Source organism: Pseudorca crassidens, chromosome 17 (assembly GCF_039906515.1).
Source record: "Pseudorca crassidens isolate mPseCra1 chromosome 17, mPseCra1.hap1, whole genome shotgun sequence".
NCBI lineage: Eukaryota > Metazoa > Chordata > Mammalia > Artiodactyla > Delphinidae > Pseudorca > Pseudorca crassidens.
In genome coordinates this window covers 84,577,854-84,600,480 of record NC_090312.1, presented here as the reverse complement: position 1 = coordinate 84,600,480, position 22,627 = coordinate 84,577,854, and the positions used below count along the sequence as shown (strand labels likewise).

Here is a 22,627-nt window from a genome sequence, read left to right as displayed (position 1 = left end):
CTCTTTCCCGGGGGGGCTCCGTTTTAAACCGCGTGGCCTCGGGGTTGCAGAGTGGGCGGGGCTTATAAACACCCACATTGCAGCGGCGTGTGCGTGAGTGAGCGCTTCCCCTCTGTGATAACAGCGGCGGGCCTGCTGTGAAGCCGGGCTCCGTGGGGGATTGGAAGTGCTTCTCACAGGGGAACCGCCTCCAGCCAGGGCCTTCGGAGTGCCATTCCCATGTACTCGCTGGAACCTTCCGGAAACCGCATTCCTCTTCGGTTGGGTTGAGCAATGTGATCTCTCCCAGCCAGAACGCTTCCCAGACCACCTCATCGCAGCCTGGGAACGGAATGTGACCAGGACGGGTTAACTCGCTGGGGCTCAGGGCTCCATTCCAGGCTGGGCCTGCAAGAGAGGAGAGGAAGGATTTTTCTCCTGAGAGCAGTGTGGCAGGCCCCAGCGTATTTCAAAGGATTCAAACTCTAATCTGGGGACTAGGGGCTGGATTATGAACACAATGACATCACCTCTCCCACAGAGTGGCTGGAGCTGGCCTGGATTTTAGGTGAGGCGGCATTTGACAAGTGTCAGAAAAATCCACAGGACTCTTACTGTCACTTTCGGAAATGCTCAGACCAAAGGAAAGTAACTGTGAAAGAGTGAGATGGTGACCCTGTGTTTTAAAATGCAATGGGAGAAAAAGGGAGGGAGGGAGGGAGGGAGAAAAAGAATACTCTTTGAGAAGCAAGGTAGGGATTTTGAATATCGCATGGTTTTGGATAAATGACTTTATTTATTTTAAACAATGCAGTGAAGCGAGGCTCCACCCCATCCCATGCCACGGCAGGCGATGCCAGGCAGGGCCTGGCACCAGGGCCAGGGGCTCCGTGGGCGAGCCTCTGATCCTCAGTTGTTCTCATGTACTTGGGTGAGGATACGTGGGGAAGTTCCATAAGATGGAGGAGGGACAGTTCAAAGCTGGGTGGTCTCTGAAGGTCAGAGGTCCCACAGGTTTTATTTTTTCAGGGTATATTTGATCCAACTTCTATATGGTGTCAATGACAATTATTTCTCCCTGGACTGAATCGTAAACTGAAATCATGTTGGTTGTCAAAGATTTCTAGCCCAGAAGCCATGGAGAAAGCCCCGTTAGGGCCCGACATCCCCTGCGGTTGGTACTTTGACTTTGCGATCCGCTTCCTAGAATAATAACTGGAGACAGACAGGACGTCTGTGTGTAGAGTGACCGAGTCCAGCATGAGCCGGAAAGAACACGGCAGAGGGCAGCTGCTTCAGCCGCCAGCTCGGCCGGGTTTCCGCACAGGTCTTCCTCTATGATTTGGAGTTAGCCATTACTTATATTTACTCATGTCTCTCGGCGTCTCGGTCAGGGATGCGTCCTGCGTGTTTCTCGCTTTATCTCTCAGCGTCTAGGTCAGGGATGCGTCCTGCGTTTTTCTCGCTTTATTTCCCATCTTTTGAATGTAAGTCCTTTGGCAGTCATTTCAGCGAAGGCCTGTGGCTTCGTCTGAAAAAGCCTGTATCTCGCCCTCACTCCTGAATAATAGTTCAGCTACGCATGGAATTCGGGCCCATCATTTTCTCACAACACCTTGAAGATGTGACTCTGTCCACTTCCGGTGTCTTTCTTCTGAGGCATGTGCTCCTATTGCAGCATCTCTTCTCCGTGGCTACTTTGGACAATTTCTTCCTCTCCTTCGTCTTTTGAACATGGCGAAGCGTGGATTTCTTGTTCACCTTTCTGGGTGGATGTGGTGAGATTCTTCCCCCTGAGTGTTTTCCTTTGGAGTTGAAAGCTCTCGGGGACCTTCTCTGTAAAATACTGTCTTACCTCCACTCTCCATGCCTTCCCCCCAGCCTCCTCTGATCTCGTTTTATCAGCGGAGAGATGGCATCCAGATGCGTCAGATGAAACACAGCCCGACTGCAGCCCGAATGAAGGAGAGGCAGTCATTCTTTCTCGTGTGACGGAGTGTCTGGGAGAGGGCAGGCCCATCCCGTTTCACTTTCTGCTTCGTCCTTCATGTGTTCGGAGACGCCAGCTCCGGCTGTGTCCACAGCCACATGGGAGGAGCTGGGAGGAGAATCCTGGGACCTTCGGCTGGCAGTCCTGCTTCTGCCTCATTGGACAGAGCTGGCCCCTGGGTCACCGCTTTGCTGAGGGAGGCTGGAGGGCATTTCCAGCTGGGCACATTGTGACCCCAACAAATGAGGACTCTGTGAGTAAGGACAGCAGAAGGGGAACTGTGTCTGCAACAAGCAAACCCTCCCAGGTGCATCAGGGTCTGGACTCCAACTCGGGGCTGACGACGCTGCTTTACATGACCGTCTCCTTCCATCTCTCGGCCCCGGGTGACGTCCTCGGACACGCGTTCTAGCTCACCAATTCTTTCTTCACCTACCTCTAACGTGGTTTAACCATGAATTTTACATTTTAATGACTGTTTTTCCCCCCGAAGGATTCTATTCTTTTAAATCTACCTATTCTTCTTTTAAAGTATCTTGTTATTTCTCTGTGGCTTCTATTCTTTCTGTGAAATTTTAAAACTATTTTTAACATTTAAAATATTTATTCTATAAGTTACTTGAGAAGATTGTTCTATCACTTCAGGTCTGCTGACTTGCTGTGATAAATACCTTCTCGTGTGTCGTGAGACGCTCCCGACGGAGCTTCTCTCTGCTGCCACCTGTGTGGTCTCGACGGAAAGCTTGTCCTTCTGAGCAGTCTTGTGCTTCTCGAGTCCTCAGGTTCTTGGACATGTGGACCCCAGACCACAAAGGCCCTGTCACGAGGCCTCGTGGAACACCCAGAGTCCAGGCTGCGGGCGGGGCTGGGCGGGATTGCAGCTCATTTTGGCCCCTGTGTGGGGGCCCCCGATCCCCTCACACTGCCGCTAGCCCGTGACGATCTGAGTCAGCTGGGGCACAGAGGCTGGGAGGTTCTCAGGGAGAAAAAGTGCTGCAGAACATGGATCCAGTGGTGTATTCTGGGGAACAAAGTGAAGATGAGGTGAGGGACACGGAGCTGCAAACCAAAGGGGGCCAGGACACTCCCTCGTTTAGGCCCTGCACTCGGGACCAAGTTCCTGAACCGTCTCCTGCAGGGAGACATCTCAGGGATGCACAAGTAAGGGTTAATGCCCAGAATGAAAAATGAGGAACGTTTCGTCACCGTGACTTCCCTGTGTCTCTCCGAGCCTGTGACGGGCCCTCACCCCTGCCTCTGCCCTCTGACCACCCCCATGTCTGAGGCACCTGCTGGTGTGCAAACACACAGCAAGTCAGCACGACATGACCAGAAGGCTTGGGGGCCTGGGAGGGGGCCTTGGCTTTCACAGAGCCCTTCATGGGGACGGGACCCGGGCTGCGTCTGCAAAGACAAGCTCTGCTCCCACATGCTTCCTTAGCCCCTGCTGGCCTCCAGCCTGGACATCTGCTGACTTCTTTTTTTTACAGAAAGGAGATACACAATCTTTTTCTTTTAATGTTTACACATAATATCTCCAGAATTTATCCTCTCTGTCTTGAATGACTTGCGAAGCAAAGCAGCTGTCCCTGGCGCCCTCCTGGGTTGTGTCACTCGCTCTGGCTCTCTTCACCAGAAGAACCTCTGAGTCACTCAGCTCATGTCGCTTTTGTTTTGTATCATGCAGATGTGGAAGCATCTTTGACAGAGAGAGAGAGAGAGAAGGAAGGAAGAAAGAGAGAGAAAGAGAAAGGAAGGAAGAAAGGAGAGACGGAGGGAGGGAGGAAGTTTCCACATTCAGAACAGCTGAATCCTTCCCGCTCCCACCGTGCCTCTGTGTCCATCACGTAACTAAGAAACAAGGTGACACTTAGATCCCTCACGATTTCCTAGAAGACAAAGCGGGCGTCCCTGTCAAGCACCGACCCCTGGGGGTAGCCCTGAGGGCCTTGCTAGCAGTGAGTACTGACTCTGCACGTGAGCAGGGGCCTCACTTTGTCACCCCACGTGTGTCTTCAGAAGCTGCTAGATCTGCAGTAGAGACGAGGGAAGTTCGAGGTGGAGACGAGGGGCATTTGAGCTGAGGTGTGGGCAATGCTCACGAGGCCCCAACGCTGCTCAGAGGGACCTGGTTCCGGGCGTCTGTCCCCAGGGGCGTCCTGGCTTCAGGAGACAGGTGGGTTCCCTGGCTCACCGGAGAATCTGGTGGGACGTGGTCATTCGTGTGGCTCAAAGGCTCCATCGATCCCTCTGCCTGAGAAAAAACAAACCCACCCTAATCACCTGGACCTAGAAGCAGGAGCTCCCGGAAGGAGAAAAGCAAAAGGCTGGTGTCCTCCACTCCCAGGAGAAAATCGTGGTCCGTCCCTTTCTCCTCTTTCACTGTCTTTCTTCCCGGGATCGTCCGCAGGTGAGCACATTTTAGGTCCCCTTGGCCAGAGGGCAATGGGGCCTTTTCAGTGTGGCTGGGGGAGAAGCGGCAGCAGCTGAGTAAGCCTGGGAGTCTCTGCTGGTGGAGGAGCTGGAAACGAACACGGACGCGATGGCAGGTGCCCCTGCGTCTCCTCCCCACCTGTTCAACAACCCAACCAATTTGTTTAAAGGAATATTTGGCAATTCACAAAGGAAATGTTTTACTTTGTCTACAGCTTAAAATGTACCTTCCCCCTGCCCTGGGAATGTGAGGTTCAGAGCCATCTTTGCCTGATGTGCACGTGTCATGATGGGTTTCCTAGAAGACAGAGGGCAGGGGCTGTGTCGTCTTCTGGGAGAAGAAATAATTCACGCCCCTGCATCCACCTGGCTGGACCCGGCGGGCATCGTGCTCAGAGAAGTAAGTCAGACAGGAAGACAAGCGCCCTGTGATCTCACGTATACGTGGAACCTAAATCACACGGCAAACTGGCGAACGTGACAAATCAGAAGCAGACTCCCAGATATTTATTGTCCTTAGAGAATAAGCTAGTGGCTCCCAGCGGGGAGGAGGCGATGGGCAGTACGGGGCTAGGGCAGTTAAGAGGTGCAAACACTATGTACGAAATAAACAAGCTCCAAGGACACGCTGCACAACAACATGGGGAATGCAGCCAGTATTTTATAATAACTGTACATGGAGAAAATCTTGAAAAGCTGTGAATCACTGTCTTGTACAGCGGTAACTTACATGACACTGTATGTCAACTACACGCCAATGAGAACAACCCTCACCCTCTAGCTCCTCGGCCTTGGGAGGGTGCAGAGCCCAGGCTTCACGGGAGGAGCGTCGCGATATAAATGGGAGACACACGGCCGAGGAGACTCCCAGATGAAAGGAGGGCGAAACAGGAAATTCTAGCGCAAAGCTCTGTTCTCAAGCCCCATTGAAGGAAAACAGCCCAGTTAATGAGAGAGCTGAGCCGGCTTCATCCTGTATTTATCTTGGCCAGACACCAGTCCTCTTCTCTGCAGAGATCGGAGGAATCTGGGGAACTCCAATTACGGGCTGAGGCCCCGTCGGATGGCCGAGGCCACGCTGGGCCCAGCCTCTGTTCACAGCTCATGAAACAATTTCTTCCACATTCAATATTTTCATTTCGTGGTCCTTGAAAATGAAGTATGTTTTAATATAATTCTAGGCCTCAAGTTCAACAGATATGTTCTCAGTCTACGATGAAGGGATTGGATTCTCCGTGGAGCTGGTTGTAAGCAAGCATGTCCTTTACTGCACTTTAAAAAATATGACTTCTCTCCACCGAAGGGTGGCGAGTAAGGCATCACTCCTGGTGATTCGATGAGCTGTCTTATCTACCACGATTTCAAAGTGCTCAGAAGTACCATGTTGAACCAAAGGAAAAGAAAACAATATTGTATCTTCGAAAAGTTTTTATATGCGATGCAACCTCATTCCAGCTGACCACCTCAAGGCTCCTGAAGTGCAGGTGGCAAACCGCGCTCCTACGATCCTATGATAAATGGGGCTGTGAGTTAGAGAGAACAAAAGAATTTTCCTGAAGTCACATAATGGGAGCTCTGCCACTAGAACTTCCTGTTTCATTTCACATATTTCAAGCCCAAGGGGAGAGCCAATCCCCAGCACACAGATGACTTGTGCAGAGGAAATTTTGTCTATAAATACGATCCTTTAGAATTTCCCTCTCAGTTCTTGGTTTCTGTGTTTTTGTTACCAAACAATATAGAGATCAGTGGACAGAAAGTGTTGGTGACAAGAAGGCTGATTTTGGTCGTGTGACGCAGCCCTGCACGGGCCCAGGCTGCCCGAGGCCAAAGGCCCGCTCGCAGGAACGCATGAACGGCCACAAGGCCACGCCCGGGGCGTCGGTGCAGGGGGCCGTCCTCTGACGCTGGAGACAGCAGCACGTCATGGGAGGCCCTGGGAGGCTGACGCCACAGAGGCAATGGGGGACGAGACAAACAGGTCACAAGGTGCTTGTGCTCACGGGGCAGCCCGGGGGCCCCTGCCGTCCCTGTGCCCTTCGTGTCCCGGGGATGCTGGGCCCACCCTGCTTCCGTCCCAGCCTTCGTCCCCTCGCGAGCGCAGAAGGAGGGGTTAGCGATGACGGGGCAGAGCGCCAGCCCGGCCTCAGGGAGGCCCCTGCAGGACCGGAGGGCTGGGCAGGCCGGGTGGGTGTCCTGCAGAGGCGCTGGACAGTGGGCGGGCCGGGTGGGTGCCACAGGCGACCTGCTGGGGAAGCCGGGGTGCCCCAGCACTGTAGGTACTGGCCCCAATCCCCCAACTCAGAGCGAGGCCCTGGCTACCGGGGGCTGGCAGGAAACAGTGCGGCATTCTGGGGAGAGTTTGGGTTTGGACTTTGGCCGCTTTCAATCTGGTCTCTGCCGCGGCAGTCTGTCCAGGTCTCCTTTGTAAACGGGACTGACGGTGACGACCCCACGGGGTCGCTTGGACTTGAAAGAGATGTGGGAAAGCCCAGCTTGCACAAGCGTCCTGTGAGCACTGGACCCTCCCCATGGTCGGGGTGGGGTCTGCCGGTGCTTGGCGAGGGTCTCGGCCTAGGGGTCCACAGTCCAGCAGGGCTGGGGGGTCAGGACCGATGTGGCCCGTGGGTGGTCCTTCCCGCCCTGACCTCCTTGCTAACCCTGCAAGGCCAGCATGGTCCTCGGGACCCGTGTGGAGGCTGTCCTGGTGGGGGAGGGCATGGCTGGCAGCAAATGCTGTGCTGGGGGCCGTGCGGTTAGGGCTGAGTGTGGAGTTGGGACCCTCCCGGGAACCGAAGGGCCCACGATCGGGGAGGGGAGGGGAGGGTCCTGTCAGCCTTCCTTCTCGGTGCCTGGAAATGCTCAGAGGGGCTGGTCGCTGGGTCCACAGCCCATCACCTCGTAGCGTCGTCTTTGGTGCAGACTCTCCCTGGAAGCGCACGACCCTTTTAAATGTCATGTGCGGTTTGTCCAGAGACGGGCTGAGCAACGCTCTTTCCAACTAATGACCAGGTTGAAGATGCCGTCGCATGGCACGAGGACACACCTGCTCGGCCCGCAGGGCACGGCCTTCCCCTGCAGCCTGGGAGAGGAGCAGGTGGGGCTGGCTCCTCCCTCACCCGTCACATCCTCCTGTTTGTGCCCACACGGCCCTCCTCCTCCCTGTAGGGTCTGTTCCGCGCGTGTTTACTGTCTGCCCACCTCCACTGGGGCGCAAGCTCTGTCCCACAGCGTAAGCGACATTTTCTGTTGTATTCAATGCTCAGACAGGACCCTGTCCAAAGTAGGAGCTCGACAAATATGAGCTGCATTTAAGTGGTTTATGATGACCACTGGGCACACAGTGGTGACGTGCAGCAAGTCATCGATCACCTAGGTGTCTAGGTTCGGGAGCAAGTCCTCCGGAAGAGGCCTCTGAGTCTGGAAGTGAAAAGCGCTCAGTGTCTGAAGTTCAGGAAGATGCTCTGTGCACGTGAAGCTCGACAGTGGGCGACTGGCTTCCAGGGGCAGGAACGTGCTGCAGCAGGTGTTGGGTCTGCTCCAGATGGCGGACAAGTCGGCAGAGGAGTCTCCAAGACACACAGGATTGGGGGGTGACTTCAGCTGGTGCCCTGGGCTCCTGGGTGGGAGGCCCGGCTGGACAGGACGTGAGGGTTGGCTTCCTCCCCCTCCCCCAGGGGCTGCTCAGCTCTTCCATTTTGTCCTGAAGAGGCAAAGTGGTGCTGCCTTCAAAGTCCCACAGGAATCGATTTCTTTTTTAATATTTCCATATTACACTTCCGCTAAGCTCCTTAGACAGCTCACGTGGATTCTTTCCCGCTCATAGACGGTTGCACTAGGAATATGCCTGCCTTTCCAAGAGAGACCCACACGTTTTCATCTTGTCACAGGGCTCTGAGCGTCTGGCACGCACACGGCTGCTCTTAGTTTTAAGTGCTTTTGTGTGAGAACACGAAGCGCAAATGCTACATGGAGAACAGGGTGTTTCGAGCCCGCTTCTACTGTGTTACCTAACACTGCACTTGCAGATCTCGTAAGAGAGTCATCGGAAGGTGTTGGGAGCATCAGACACGTACGTGATTCTGCTTTACTTCTGGTGACAGAGCAAAGTCGGAAACGCAGGTGACATTGGAGGAGGCGGCCGAGGTAGGTCACGTGCCATTGTGGGCCGGGTGACGGCTCTGACCCGGCGCAGACGGGTTAGTTCCGGGGTGTCTCCTAACCGTGCCACCCTGGTTTCCACATTCGTGACCCAGGGAAGCCGAGTGTCTGATTGTGACGCAGGGTGGCTGCAGTCAATTGAGGGGCTGGACGGAGAGACCCGGGACCGGCCCGTGTGACAGTTACTCACGTTTGTTCCTGGATTTTGACGTAAAGCACGTCCTCCCCTTTGATGCAATTGTGGCCACAACCCCGAGGGGCCCGCATCTCACTTCCAAAGCCAACTTGGTGGGAAGTGGATTTGGAACCCGCCCCTCAGAGCCCCTTTGAATCCTTCATTCTCAAAACACAGGCTTAAGGCACAAATTGAACGTGGTGTGGCCCAGGGCTGTCCCCTCAGAAGGACATAAATGCTCTCTTCATCAGAAGATGGCAAAGCCTAGGCTTCCTAGCACTCAGACGACATCCCGGACGTCGCACATCCCGGCTAGGACACGTCGGCACGAGGGGCAGGCTCCTCCGTGGGAGGGACAGGCTTTGCCAGCCTCTTGCCCACCCCAGGCCTCACGGTGCATCCAGGGTGCAGCTCCGACCCGACAGTGGACCCGCGAGAGGGACGCCCTGTTTTATCCCATGATGCACGTCTCCGTCTCGCTGCTCCCTAAGCCGACTCAGGAGGTTCACAGAGAGGGAACCAGATGTAACCTTCCTGATTTACCTGTGGAGCAAGCGTGGCTTCACCTCCTCTTCCAGGGAGCCCGTCCAGCAACAGGGCTGACGGAGGAGAGACGCCGGCCTGGCTGAGGTCCCGCTCCCCGCGCCCTGGGTGGCGCTGTCCTTCAGTCCCCTGGTCTGTGACAGGCCGTCAGGCAGGTGTGGGGCTGGTGAGTTTGGGCCTGCGGCACGTGCTCCGTTAACCGGGGCAGGTCACGGGCGAGGAAAGGGCTCAGGATACGAAATGACGGCCAGAATCACAGACTGGGCAGCTGGGCCCCCATCCTTGTCTTAGACGCGGTGCCAGGCTCCCGGCAGGAGGAGCCTGACGCTGCGAGCAGGACCCGCGGTCGCCGTGTCAGGGCTGTCGTTCATTCCGACCTCGGTCCTGGAGTCTTTGCAGCTGAGCCAGAGACAAAGGCAGACACAGATGGACGTGGTAAAGGGGGAAGTGCCTCCCTTTGTACCCCATATAAAACCCGCCAAGATAAAACACGTTTATTAAAATCACATGTCTATATCTCTCCCTAAGCACTAACTCGCTCTGAGGGTGAGTTCACAGATCCTCGGGCTCATGTCTGGAGGGTCTGGGCCCCTGCCCCGCCCCTCGAGGTGCACGGGGCTCCCGTCCGGGTCAGCGGGCCCGGCAGCTGGTTTCTCAGCCCCGAGGTCGTGGCCTCCACGCCGGTCTCTCCCTCCCTGGAAGCTATGAGGTCAGGGAAGGTCAAGGGGGGGGCTCGGCCCTGTGCTGGGAGCGCCCTGGCCTCCGCCCACCGGGTGCCGGCAGTACCCCCAGCCCTGGCGGGGACAAAATGTGTCCAGACTTTGCTAAGATTCCCGGGGCAAGGTCACCCAGAACTGAGAGCCCCGTGTTCAGAGTTTGGGGTCCCTGGCCTTTCCAGGGAGACTGGGGTGGAGGCCCAGCCTGTTGTGCAGGTGTGGGGAGGGTACAAGCGTGTATTTGAACATGAACAGAGCCCACGGCGCTGCGTTGCCTGCACGGTTGTTCACGTGGTCTGGAACACGGCTAATGTAGCGCGTTTGCAGTGGTCTTGCGCTTCCACGGGCGTGTGGGACGCTGTTCTCACTTTTGTGTGTGATGCATCCAGTCCTTAGCCGTGTCCCCACCACCTCTCTAGAAAGAAGCTTCGCAGAAGGGGAAGATGACGGGTGTGAAGGAGGCCGCGTCCCTCACGGCCCCCAGCGCCCTGCTGTGGCTTCCCTGCAGCCTGGGGCATGTGTGCAGGGCTGGGCCCACCTCCCTCCACGGCTCCCGGGCACAAACAGGATGAGCAATGGGCACGAGGTGGGAAGGGGAGGAGGGCAGGCGCCCCAGAGTCAAAGCACCGCCCGGGGTCCCTGTGCCAGCGCTGGGCCTCTGGTATGTGTGTCCCTGTGTGTGCACGTGTGTCTATGTGTCTGTGTCGATGTGTGTGTGCGTCTGTGTGTGCGTGTCTGTGTCCGTGTGCGTCTGTATGTCTCTCTCAGTGTGTGTGTCTGTGTGTCCTTGTGTGTAGGTCTGTGTGTGTCCATGTGTGTATATGTGTGTGTGTCCGTGTGTGTGTGTACACGCGTGTGCATGGTTTGGACCTGGCTGTGTAGGTTCTGGGCGGGCCTTCCCGTGCCCTCTGGGATCCAGAACAGAAAGGTGCCCTTGGGAACCACACGTAACTCGCTGGGAGGCAGAGCTGCTTTGTGGAGCTCGTTTCAAGTGGGTTTGGTTTTGAATCTACAAGTTCATTCACATCCAATGACAGCAAATTCATAGATTGTGATGTCATGCGATTGAAACCAAAGGGCTGGAGAGGATGCTTCCTCCAGATGTGCTCCTGGCTGCAGGAGGCCCCTCCCCAGCTTCTTGGCTTTGCTCTTGGGCAGGGCTCCGGGCTGCACTTAGAACCTCACTTCCCTGGACGGGTTCTTCTCTATTTGACGGCCCTCCAGCCCAAGGCAGCCCTTGGTGACTACTCACACTGATAGCATCAATTTATTTTCACACTGAAAAGGGAACGTGTCCTTCCAGTTCTAGAGACACCTACGTCGTCTGGGGCGGGCGGGGGGACGATGGGGGGAGCTGGTAGATCAGGAGCTCAGGGACGTGGCTCATCGCTTATGGTTTTAAAGTCTCTCTCAGCCTGCAGGGGCAGGCCCCCCCCCCAGCCTCGGCACTGACGTCCCCTGGCCCCTCAGCAGACTGCCGGCCTCTTCTCGTCACCGAGGATGGGGCTGTACTTCAGTGGCCCAGCGTCAGCATCCTTCATTCAGGCAGCTAAAGGAAGGACGTGCTTGAGGCCGGTTTAGGGCTGGGGTGGGGGCACTCTGGGCCTCGGGCCATTTTGCTACAAGAAGGGGACTTCGAACCCCGAGGACGGGAGGGCGTGCACCCCACACCCCCGAGTCCACGGCTAGCCTGGCGTCCATGCTGCGCTCTGCGGACAGCACCACCCCCTCTCGGGCCTGCCTCGGGACCACGGTCACATCCAGTTTCCAGTGCGGAGTATTTTACGGCCAGAGAAAACCAGAGCCCGCCTCCCCCTGGTGTGATTCCCGAAGGATACCAACGTGTGGGTGTGTGAGCTCAACCACCAGACACGCGGGGTGGGAGCTCATGATCCCATTAGGACACCAACAGAGAAGTGGCTTAGGAGTCAGACCCACTTCACGTGTGTCTCAGGGTGGACCCGGTGAGCTGAGTTCCCGGGAGGCCCAGCTGCACTCGCGCTCCGCACGCGGGGCCTCGCTGCCCGGAGCCCGCGGCCGGCTGGCCCCCTGCTTGCAGGCACCACGGACGGCGTCCCTGTGCTTCTGCTCCGGTGCTGCCCGTCTGCGCTAAACGGCTTGTCCTCCCGAAGGAAGACGGGACTTCTTGGGATCTGCCTGCACGTTCAGCTCTCGGACTGATGACGGACTCGATGACTTGCTGGTGAAAACCTGCTGAGAAAAGAATGAAGAGAGAAGCGAGGATGAGTCCCTCCCGTGAGAGCGTCCTGGCCGCTCCCGCCAGAGTCTCCGTGTGAAGAGCTGCGTGGTGATGAACCCGAGCAACCCGGGCACAGCGGAGATGCGGCGACTTCCAAACACAGAACGACACGATGGGTGACGGCGCCGTGGTCCAATCGGAGCACATCTTCCGCCTCGTCCTCTTTCCCCCCGGCTCCCGTTTTCCACTTCTTCCCGCAGGAAGGACGATGCTCCGTCTTTCGAGAACTCAGCTTTATTTAATGGACAGCTACTGCGCTCCTGCCGTGAGGTGCACACCACGTGCTCCGTGGGAGGCTGAACACCGTACAGGCTTCGGAAAGTTACACGAAGCTCGGCCTCAAGCTGTGTGCCCGCTCACTTGCTCACTCACACCTCCGACGCCCGTGTCAGCCGCCCGCTGGGCCAGGAGCTGTCACAGGCCCCGAAGACACACAGCTCCATGATTCGGGGCTCTGTCCGTTTTCCAGGCAGAAAGTCCTCTCCCCCGGGAGGCCGAGGCCGAGTCCACGAGGGCTGTTTGCAGGTCTGGGCCCGTTAGGAGAGCAGCAAGGGACAGCAGGGGCCCGGGGAGGTGGGGGGCAGAGGACCCTCAGCCGGCAGCCCCCGGCCAGCAGGAGGACAGGAGCCCAGCTCCGGGAGTGGGGCGGGCGGGGCATTCAGAAGGGCACCCTGGTCACGGCAGCAGGGTGACTGGCCTGGGGACGTATACTTGCCAGTGCGGCCCTGGCCTGGTGACCCCAGAGGCAGAGGAGGTGGGACCGGGCTGAGGGGACGTCCGACTGGAGGATGGAGAAGAAGCTGCAGGGGTGCCCAGGTGTTTCATTTGGCTGAGAAGAGACCGAAAATAGTGGGGCGACAAAAGGATGGAGGGATTCTGAGGGCAAGCTCTTCAGTCTGCAGTGCCCTGAGATGTCGGGAGTCACGGCAGCTCAACGGGGCTGGAGTCCTGGGAGGGAAGGTGAGGGGAGACCAGCTGCTACCAACAAGTGGGCGTGGGCCAGAGCTCCTTGGGGAGGCTGGGAGGTCACTGGGGAGGCTGGGGGCGTCCCTCAGGAGGCCGTGGGTCGCTGGGGAGGGCGATAGACTGCTTTGATTTTAAGGTTTGCCTAGAATTTACCTACTGAGAACAGGGAGAAGTTTACGCCTCCATCTAGGAATCAGGATCCGTAGAAGGACCACTGTCCAGGGCAAGATCTTAGAGAGGCTGCCCCCCGGGACACGGGGTCCCCCCCCCAGGGCACAGAGTCCCCCCCCAGGGCACAGAGTCCCCCCCAAAACAAAGTGCCCCCAGGATACAGTCCCCCCAGGACACGGAGTCCCCCCCGAGGACACAGAGTCCCCCCAAAACAAAGTGCCCCCAGGACACAGTCCCCCCAGGACACAGAGTCCCCCCCAGGGCACAGAGTCCCCCCCAGGACACGGAGTTCCCCCCCCAGGGCACAGAGTCCCCCCCCCCAGGGCACGGGGTCCCCCCCAGGACACAGAGTCCCCCCCCAGGGCACAGAATTCCCCCCCCAGGACATGGAGTCCCCCCCTCCAGGGCACAGAGTCCCCCCCAGGACACGGAGTCCCCCCCCAGGGCACAGAGTCCCCCCCCAGGGCACAGAATCCCCCCCCAGGGCACAGAGTCCCCCCCCAGGGCACAGAATCCCCCCCCAGCACACGGAGTCCCCCCCCCAGGGCACAGAATCCCCCCCAGGGCACAGAGTCCCCCCCCAGGGCACAGAGTCCCCCCCCAGGACACAGAGTCCCCCTCAGGGCACAGAGTCCCCCCCAGGGCACAGAGTTCCCCCCAGGGCACAGAACCCCCCCAGGACATGGGGTCCCCCCCCAGGGCACAGAACCCCCCGGGTCACAGGGTTCCTCCTGGAGCGGGGATCTGTCTGCAGGTGAGGCTGTGATGGACAGGCCGTGGTGCTGAGGCTGCAGTGGCCCCACATGTCTCAACCGTGGGCAGGGCTGCCGCCCAGAGGTCTGTGATGGAAATCAGAGCAGACCCCTGAGAAGAGGAGGGAGTTAACTGGCTCTGAGCCTCGGGTCTGTGTCCTGGAGAGAGTAGTGTCGGTAGCCACTGCAGGGTCCAGTGGGCTGAGTGAGCTGAGTTTGGGAAGGAAGAGAATGCATTTGCTTGTCAAGGTCCTGCCTTTGCAACGATGTCTCTTTGCACCTGGAATAAAGCACCTGGGGCCCCAGGAAATGTCAAGACCACAGCTTTAAGTTTAAAGTCTTCAGTGTGAGCGGTTACACCAGATAATTGTGGAAGAGGACCATGTGAGGGGCACAGACACCAGGATCTTAGCCTCAGGGTACGGCCACCATCGGGCGGGAGGGGAGCGAGAACCTTTAAAGGAAGGGTTGGGCCCGCAGGAAGTGGCGTCGGGTAGAGACGGAGGTGGGGTGATGGCCAGCTCCGCACACAGAGACATACAGGAGGCAGCACAGGCTTGCCAGCCGAAGTGCGGTGTTATGTTTGAGTCCTGACTTCGGAGGAGACACAATCATCCCCTGGGAACCCCGAGCTGTGGGCTAAGGCAGCAGAGCAGGCAGGGCAGACAGGGACCAGCTCACGGGATTCTCCCATGAGGCTCTCCGGTAACCTTTCCACCGATGGACTCCAGAGCTCTGTGTTAGGAAGGGAAAGTCCTGCTGCCTAAAGAGCTTTTACTCTTTTAGTTTCTATCTCAGAAGAAGGCACAGATAGAAGCAAGTGCCTTTCTTTAACTTCCGGGGTAATCTTCGGGTGCCCCGGACACACGCATGGGGATGTTTTGGGCTGAGGGGTAGGGCCTGTTCTTGGTGATTCTATGAGAATTCCTCATCTCTTGTCTGGTTTAATGTTATTTTAAAATAGTGTTTGTGTTTAATCATGTTTCTGAGCTCTTGCTACCAGATTTTAACAGTCTGCTGCTACGAGCCAAGATAATTTGCTCAGATAATTGTTTCTGAAGCAGATCTTGTGCAAGACAGTTTGTGCTGGTGAAGCTGAGCTGTGCCTCTGCTGACTCGTGGCCAGACACCAAGAAGGACCCCAGCTGATGAGCAAAGTTGCACCCTTGCCAGGGACTGGATCTGAGGCCCATGTGGCCGTCCTCATGACTCAGAGGAGGTGGGACTCAGCGCTCGTGGGCGGCAGGGCTGGCGGGGCGCCGGCTCTCTGCTGCTGAGATAAGCAGTTCCTCTCTGGCCGGCAACATGTGCCCCCGGTCCCCGGGAAGGGGGCCCAGCTTCCTCTCCGGCACCCCTCCTCCCGGGCCCACTTCGTGGAGGCTCTTCCCTGGAAGAAGCACCGTCCACCCTGGGCTTTTGCTGCAGCCTTACCACTGGGGCCGCCCTAACTCGTCACCATTGGGTTGAGTCTGGAGCAGGGACAATAAAGTTACTGAAGGAGGCCTGGGGGGCTCACCCAGACCCATCTCAGCTTGTGATGTTACAAGTTCTTGGAGTCGTGAATCTGGCAAAAAGCAGGGGAAAAAAAGAGATTTTAATCGGAACTACCATCAAGTTAAAAACAGTTTTCACCAAGCATGGCCACAGTCTGCTTGAAGCTGGTGGCTGGTAGGGACTTGTGCGAAAAAGAAACGGGATCCTGTCTTTTTATTACAACTCGGCAGCGAGGACTGTGTAGGCGGCCGGCGATCAGAAATAAATGTCTGACTTGGATTCCGCACAACTGGGTCCGTCTCCAAAACACACTGCCTGCCCACTGGCCCAGCTCAGGTCCTGCAGGCACAGCAGAGGGGTGCAGTTTGGGGACTGGCCGCAGGGGCCCTCCAGGGCTGCGCTGGGAACCTGCTGGTGTGCAGGTCCCCTTGGTGAGCGGCGGCCTGCTCCGGTTCATTGTATTCCAGGAACACCACAACAGCACATCTAGTTTCTTTCATGTTTTTTCTGGGGCATTTTATTCTTTTATTCCTTCTGCTCCCCCTCTTTCTCTTTCCCTTGTTTTTACAATCTCCCTGTAATGACTAATTGGCAGTGTTTCCCGGCTTTTTTTTATGTTTCTCTTGCTCTGGTTACAAGTCGTACTAACCCAGCAATATCCGCAGGGACCAATAGACAGCCAACATTCCCGGTGATATACTGCTCTCCCTCTTCTTTAAAGTGTAGCACATTTACAAGGAAATGCACACGGCACGGGGCCCACTCCCGGGGTCGCCTAAGCTGCGCGCCCGCCGTCCCTGCTCTGCGCCCCCCTCCGCGCCCCCCTCCCCGCGCGCCCGCGGTCCCTCCTCCGCGCGCCGCCTCCGTGCGCCCGCGGGGCCGCCTCGGTGCCCGTTTACTGCGCGCGGCAGCCACTCTGGAGCCGCCGCACATCTGGATGAAGTCAGGCCCGCGCCCGGGCCGGCGCCCAGCCAGTCCCCACCCGCTGGATTTCCTGATGTAAACAGAGCGAGAGCACAGCAACTCTGCTGAATGTGTCATGCCGCGCGCTTTATCTGCTTGGGGTCAAAACGGAGACTTGGAAAAACAGAAGTGTTGCTTTGAATTTAAACAGCTAAGAGCCAGAGCCGAGACTGGTCTGCAGGGGGGAGGGCCAGCGCCTCCAGACCCCCCTCCCGCTTGTGTGCCTACTTGTTCCACTTTATGGTGATTTGGGGCTAATTTCATTATCTACAGCCAAATTGGAAACAAGATGCTGTTTCTGTTAATGGTGCCGAAGGCATGTGTGAGTCTCTGTGCAGCGGGGAGAACTTTCCGACCGCCTCCCCAGCCCCACCCGCGGCCCCGGGAGCCCGCCGGCCCGCACTGCTCTGAAAGCGCGTTAAGACGCCGATTTTCCCAGACGGAAGCCCCCTGCCCCGTTTCTGAGAGAACGGCGTTGCTTTCTGTCGCTGAGCGCCGGCCAAGAATGCATTTCCTTCCTGGGTTCCCAGAAAGGCTCAGGGCTTGGGGCTGAAAGGACAGGTTTCCGACGCCGCACAGCGGGATGGGTGTGCTTCCTCTCCCGGTTTCTCCAGGAGGGAACTGCTCGCCTTACGCTGTTGTCTGCGCCAGCGTGTCTGGCTGGGGTCCTCATCTTCTCCCAGAGCTTTTGGTTCCTTCTCTCCTTCTCTGGCAGGGGACGAAGTCTTAAGGATTTGGGGTTCTGAACGTTCCTTAACTAGAAATCAGCCAACTGTGAACCAAGCCAAAGTCATTTTGAAAAGATGGTAAGGAGGGAAAATAGAAAACGATGGCAGAGCTTGTGTTGTCATCACCAGCAATTAAAATGAAATGCAGCCGGTTTCCACCTCAGTCCCGAACCATTTCAGCTGCAGCATAGGAAGATCTCCATCCCGGCCCTGAAGCAGGGACTCGTTTTGCAAAAGTCTTTCGGTGGAACCGAGGAGGGGCCTGCTGGCTTGTCTGAGGGCAGAGCTGGCGAGGCTGGGGCTGTCCAGGTAGGATTCCTCAGAGCAGCTTCGTGGGGAGGTTGGTCTAAATGTTTGAGGTCATCGGGACCCAGATGGCTGGACGTCAGGGCGCTGGAATGTTGAAGGAGCCTCCGGTGCATCACTGTGCTTTGAGTAGGCTACCAGGGCGCTCCTTTTCCTCCCACAGACTGTATCTTGATGAAGTTGCCAGAAATTGGGCCAAGACTCGTGGAGAGAACCGAGGTCCAATTTGGCAAGGTGGCTGTTAGCGGCTCTGCCTGGTGGTTTGGTAAGGAGAAGGGGCCAAAACCCAGAGTGAAAACGAGGTTCGTTTAGAGCCTCCAAAGGCAAATGTAGGGTTTGCCCCACCCCTGTGCTCTCTTTATATGTTGAAATGCTGAGGGTAGGAATCTTCGGTGACTTCCTGCGATCACGGGGGTGTCCTGGGTTGAGGAGGTCTGGCCGGCAGTGCAGGACCTCTCAGTATAAAACAATTGCTTCTCCCTTTTCACACCGTTGGAGTTTTACAGAAGTACCACGGGACAGGCAGCAGGTTCAAAAGAGAAGAGACCAGCTTGGCCCCCCGGTTACTTACCTCCTCCAGCCTCAGTTTGCTCATCTCTGATGTGGGATAACAAAATCTGCTTCTCCAGGCCAGTAGACGTTAAACTAGGTAATGCATGTGAGGGCCTATATCAGTGCCTGTTAACCAGGGTTACCACACAAAGGCTTGCAGGGAGACTTTTATCCTGCAACTCTATTTTGTGTTTCTGTCTTTGTACTTCCTGACTATTACGGACACGGGACTTGAGAAGACATTTTGACCTCTTGTCCTTGAAGAGATTTCTTCAAAATCATTCCAAACAGCCATCTTGCATTTTCTAGGAGCTCCTTGATTTCAGTTTGTTCCATCAACAAACCCGTCGTCAGACCGCGCGTCCTGATTCTTAGAGCCGGGACCCGTTCACTGTAAGCATAGCCTTGTCTGTGTGACGGGCTGGAGGTCCTCACCGAGCCCGTGGAGCTGCCTGATCACGCTCGTCACACCCTCCTGCTGTGCACACGGGCCAGCAGGGACTGGTGTGTGCGGCGCCCGTGTGTGTGTGCCCGTCGAGGCCAAACGCACGGACACTCTCACGGCCACAGCTGTTTTTCTTTAATTGAAGTTTTTATTAAGATGGTTGCAGACTCACGCGAAGCTGAGGGAGGCCACGTACTCTTTACCTGGTTTCCGCCAACGGTAACATTTTGCAAAACTACAGAAGGATACTCAGCTCAGACATGGATATCGACACAACTCACTTACTGCACTCCTGTGACTTGCACTCAGCGTGTGTTTATTTGTGCTACACGTAGTTTTATCCTGTGTGTGGGTCCTGTGGACACTGCTGCAGTCTGGACGCTAAAACATTTCCATCAACACAGGGCCCCTCCCTCTCTCCCTGCCCCTCCCCTCCTCCTGTCCCAATCTTTGGCAACCACTAATCTGTTCTCTATTTCTAAAATTCTGCCATGTGTATGATCTTTTCGGGATTGCTTCTCTCACTCAGTGAGAATTCCTTGGAGATTCACCCAAGTTGTTACATGTATCAGTAGTTTGTTCCTTTTTGTTGCTGAAGAATATTCCATGGTATGACTGTTCTGCAGTTTTTTATCCATTCACCTGCTGAAGGACATCTGGGCTGATTCCAGTTTTGGGCTATTACAAATAAAACTGGTATAATATTTCTGTACAGGTTTTTGTGTGAACGTAAGTTTTCATTTCTCTGGTAAAAATGTCCAGAAGGACCACTGATGACTTGTGTGGTAGTTCAATGCTTAATTTCATAAGAAAGTACCACATTGTTCTCAGGACTGGCTGCACCATTTTACATCCCTGCCAGCAACGTATGGATGACTCTGAGTTTCTCCACGTCCTGGCCAACATTTTAGCGTTCTGATAAGTGTGCGTGACCTCACTGTGGTTTAAATGTTCATCTCCCTAATGGTTAGTGACGTTGACTATCTTTTCATGTGCTTGTTTGCCACGTGTATATGCTCTTCAGTGAAACGTCTCTATGCTTTTTGCTCATTTTCTAATTGCATTGTTAGTTTTTTACTGTTAGGTTTTGAAAATTCTTTCCATATTCTAGATACTGATCCTTTGTCACATGCCGGATTCGCCAATGCCTCAGCCCCATCTGTAGCTCAGCTTTACATCCTCTTCACATGGACTTTCACAGAGCAAAAATTTTTAATTTTGATGAGGTCCAGTGTACCCAATCTTCCTTTTATGGCAGTGCTTTTGGTGTCAAGTCTAAGAACTCGTTGCCTAACCTTAGATCCTGAAGATTTTCTCCTATGTCTTTTTATAAAAGTTTTATAGTTGTGCCTTTTACACTTAGGTCTATGATCGAGTTGGAATTAACTTCTGCATAAGAGTCCCCTCCCCTCCTGTCCAGTTTCATCAGTAGCACTTCTTGAGAAGGCCAGCTTTCCTTCATTGAATTACTTTTGCACCTTTGTCAAAACTCAGCTGAGAATATTTATCTGGCTCTATTTCTGTGCTCTCTCTTCTGGTCCATTGATCCACACGTCTTTCCCTCTGCCAATACCACACTGTGATTTCTGTAGCTGTGTTATAAGACTTAATGTCAGATAAAGTGCTTCCTCCCTTCTTCTTCTTCTTTTTTAAGATTATTTTACCTTTGCCTGTGCCTTTCTATAACTATTTTAGAATAAGGTTGTCTATCTACAAAAAGTCTTGCTAGATTTGGATAGGAATTGCATTAAACCTGTGGACTCATTTGGGGACTTGACATCTTTGGTACGTTGAATTTTCCAATCCATGAACATGGTATGTCTCTCCATTTATTTATGTCTTCTTTTATTGGTTTCATTAGCATTTTTAATTTTTAGCATACCCTTTCTGTACATGTTTTGTTAAGTATATATCTAAGTGTTGCATTTTCTTTGCAGTGATTACAAATGGTAATTTGTTTTAAATTTAGTTAATTAATGTTCATTGTTACTATGTAGAAATGTGATTGCTTTTTGTGGGCTGATCTTGTATCCTGTAACCTTGCCGAACTTATTTTTTACTTCTAGGAATTTTTTTGTAGATTCTTTTGGATTTCTACAATAGACAGTCATGTCATCTACAAATACAGTTTAACTCTTCCTTCCTAATATGTATATCTTTTATTTTTCTTGCTATTGCAGTGGCAGAACTTCCAGTGCTATGCTGAATGCAAGTGGTAGAGCCTTGCCTTAGTCCTGATTTTAGTGGGAAAACATTCATTCTTTCATCATTAAGAATGTTAGCTGTAGATGCTCTTTATCATGTTGAGATAATTTCCCTCTATTTCTAACTTTCCTCTATTTTTATCATAAATGAGTGTAATGTTTTATTGAATGCTTTCTCTGCATCAAGTAATATGATTGTTTTTCTTTTGCTTGTTGATATGGTAGAATATATTGATTGATTTTCAAATACTGACTAGCCTTGCATACTTGGAATGATCCCACTTGGTCACTTTGTATCATTCTTTCTATATATTATTGGATTTAATTTGCTGATATTTCAGTGAGGATTTTTTTGTGTCTAAGTTCATTAGATATACTGATCTATAGTCTTATTTTATTTTCACTGTCTTTGTCTAGTTTTGGTTTCAGGATAATACTGGTATCAGAAAATGAGTTGGGAAGTGTTTCTTCCTTTTTCATTGTCTGGAAGAGATTGTGTACGATTAGTTTTAATTTTTCTTTAAGTGTTTGGTAGAATTCCTCCTAGTGAAACCATTTGTGAGGGAGATTGCTTTTTTTGTGTGTGTGGGGTGCAGCTTTTTAATTGTGAATTCAGTCTTTAATGGTTATAAGATTATTCAGATTGCCTATTTTGTCTTGGATGGCTTTTGGTGGTTTATAGTTTTCCAGGTCTATTTCTTCAAAGTCATAGAATTTATTTATATAAATTTGTTTAACAGTATTCCCTTATTATCTTTTAAATGACCACAGGATCTGTATTAATATTCCCTGTTTGTGATTTGTGTCTTCACTCTATTTTTTGTCAGTCTTGCTATAGGTTTGTCAGTTTTATTAGTTTTTTTCAATCAAATTAACTTTTTGTTTCATTGATTTTCTCTGTGTTTTCCTATTTTCAATTTCATTGATTTCTGTTTTTATATTATTTCCTTCCTCTTCTTCCTTCCTTCCTTTCTTTTCTTTCTTTCTTTCTCTTTTTCTCTTTCTTTCTTTCTTTCCTTCCTTCCTTCCTTCTCTCTCTCTCTCTCTCTCTTTCTTTCTTTCTTCTCTTTCCCTAGTTTCTTGAGGTAGACACTTAGGCATTTTCTGGTTTCTAATGTAAGTATTTAGTGCTATATATTTCCCTCTCATCACTGCCTTAACTGCATCCTACTGTTTTGAAATATTGTGTTTTTGTTTTCATTCTGTTCTACGGTTTTAAAAATAATTTCCTTTAAGACGTGTTTTGACCCATGGATTATTTAGAAGGTTTTTTTTTTGAGAGTTCCCTGTTGTCTTTGTGTTATTGATTTCTAGTTTGTTTCTATTGGGGTGAAAGAATAGACTCTGTATGATTTTAGTTCTAAATTTGATTTTTTTTTTTTTTTTTTGCCCAACATATGGATTATCTTGGTGAATGTTCCATGTATATATAAAATTTTGTGTTCTACTGTTGTTATGTAGTTTGTTCTATAGAAGTCAGTTAGATCGTGGTAGACTTTATTGATCAGATCCTGTATATCCTTTCAGAATTTCTGCCCAGTGTTACTACCATCTGCTGAAACTGTCAACCATGTCTCTGGATTAGTGCATTTTCCCCGTCAGTTCTATCAACTGTTGTTTCATATATTTTGAGGCTCTGTTGTTTGCTGCAAATGTAATTAGTATTATTATTCTTTCCTGGTAGATTGATCTTCTTATCAATATATAGTGTCTTTGTCTCTAGTAACTTCCTTTGCTCTGAAGTCTACATTATCAGATATTAATAGAGCTACTACTGTTTTTTTTTTTT

The 22,627-nt window shown here is 53.2% G+C and overlaps 1 long non-coding RNA gene across 1 annotated transcript; it reads left to right on the top strand.

The window, feature by feature from the left end:
* Positions 1-276: 276 nt before the first annotated feature.
* Positions 277-6,099, top strand: LOC137209883 (uncharacterized). The gene is made up of 2 exons (XR_010936163.1): positions 277-547; positions 3,657-6,099. It is a non-coding gene; the product is annotated as an uncharacterized lncRNA (long non-coding RNA).
* Positions 6,100-22,627: the final 16,528 nt, after the last annotated feature.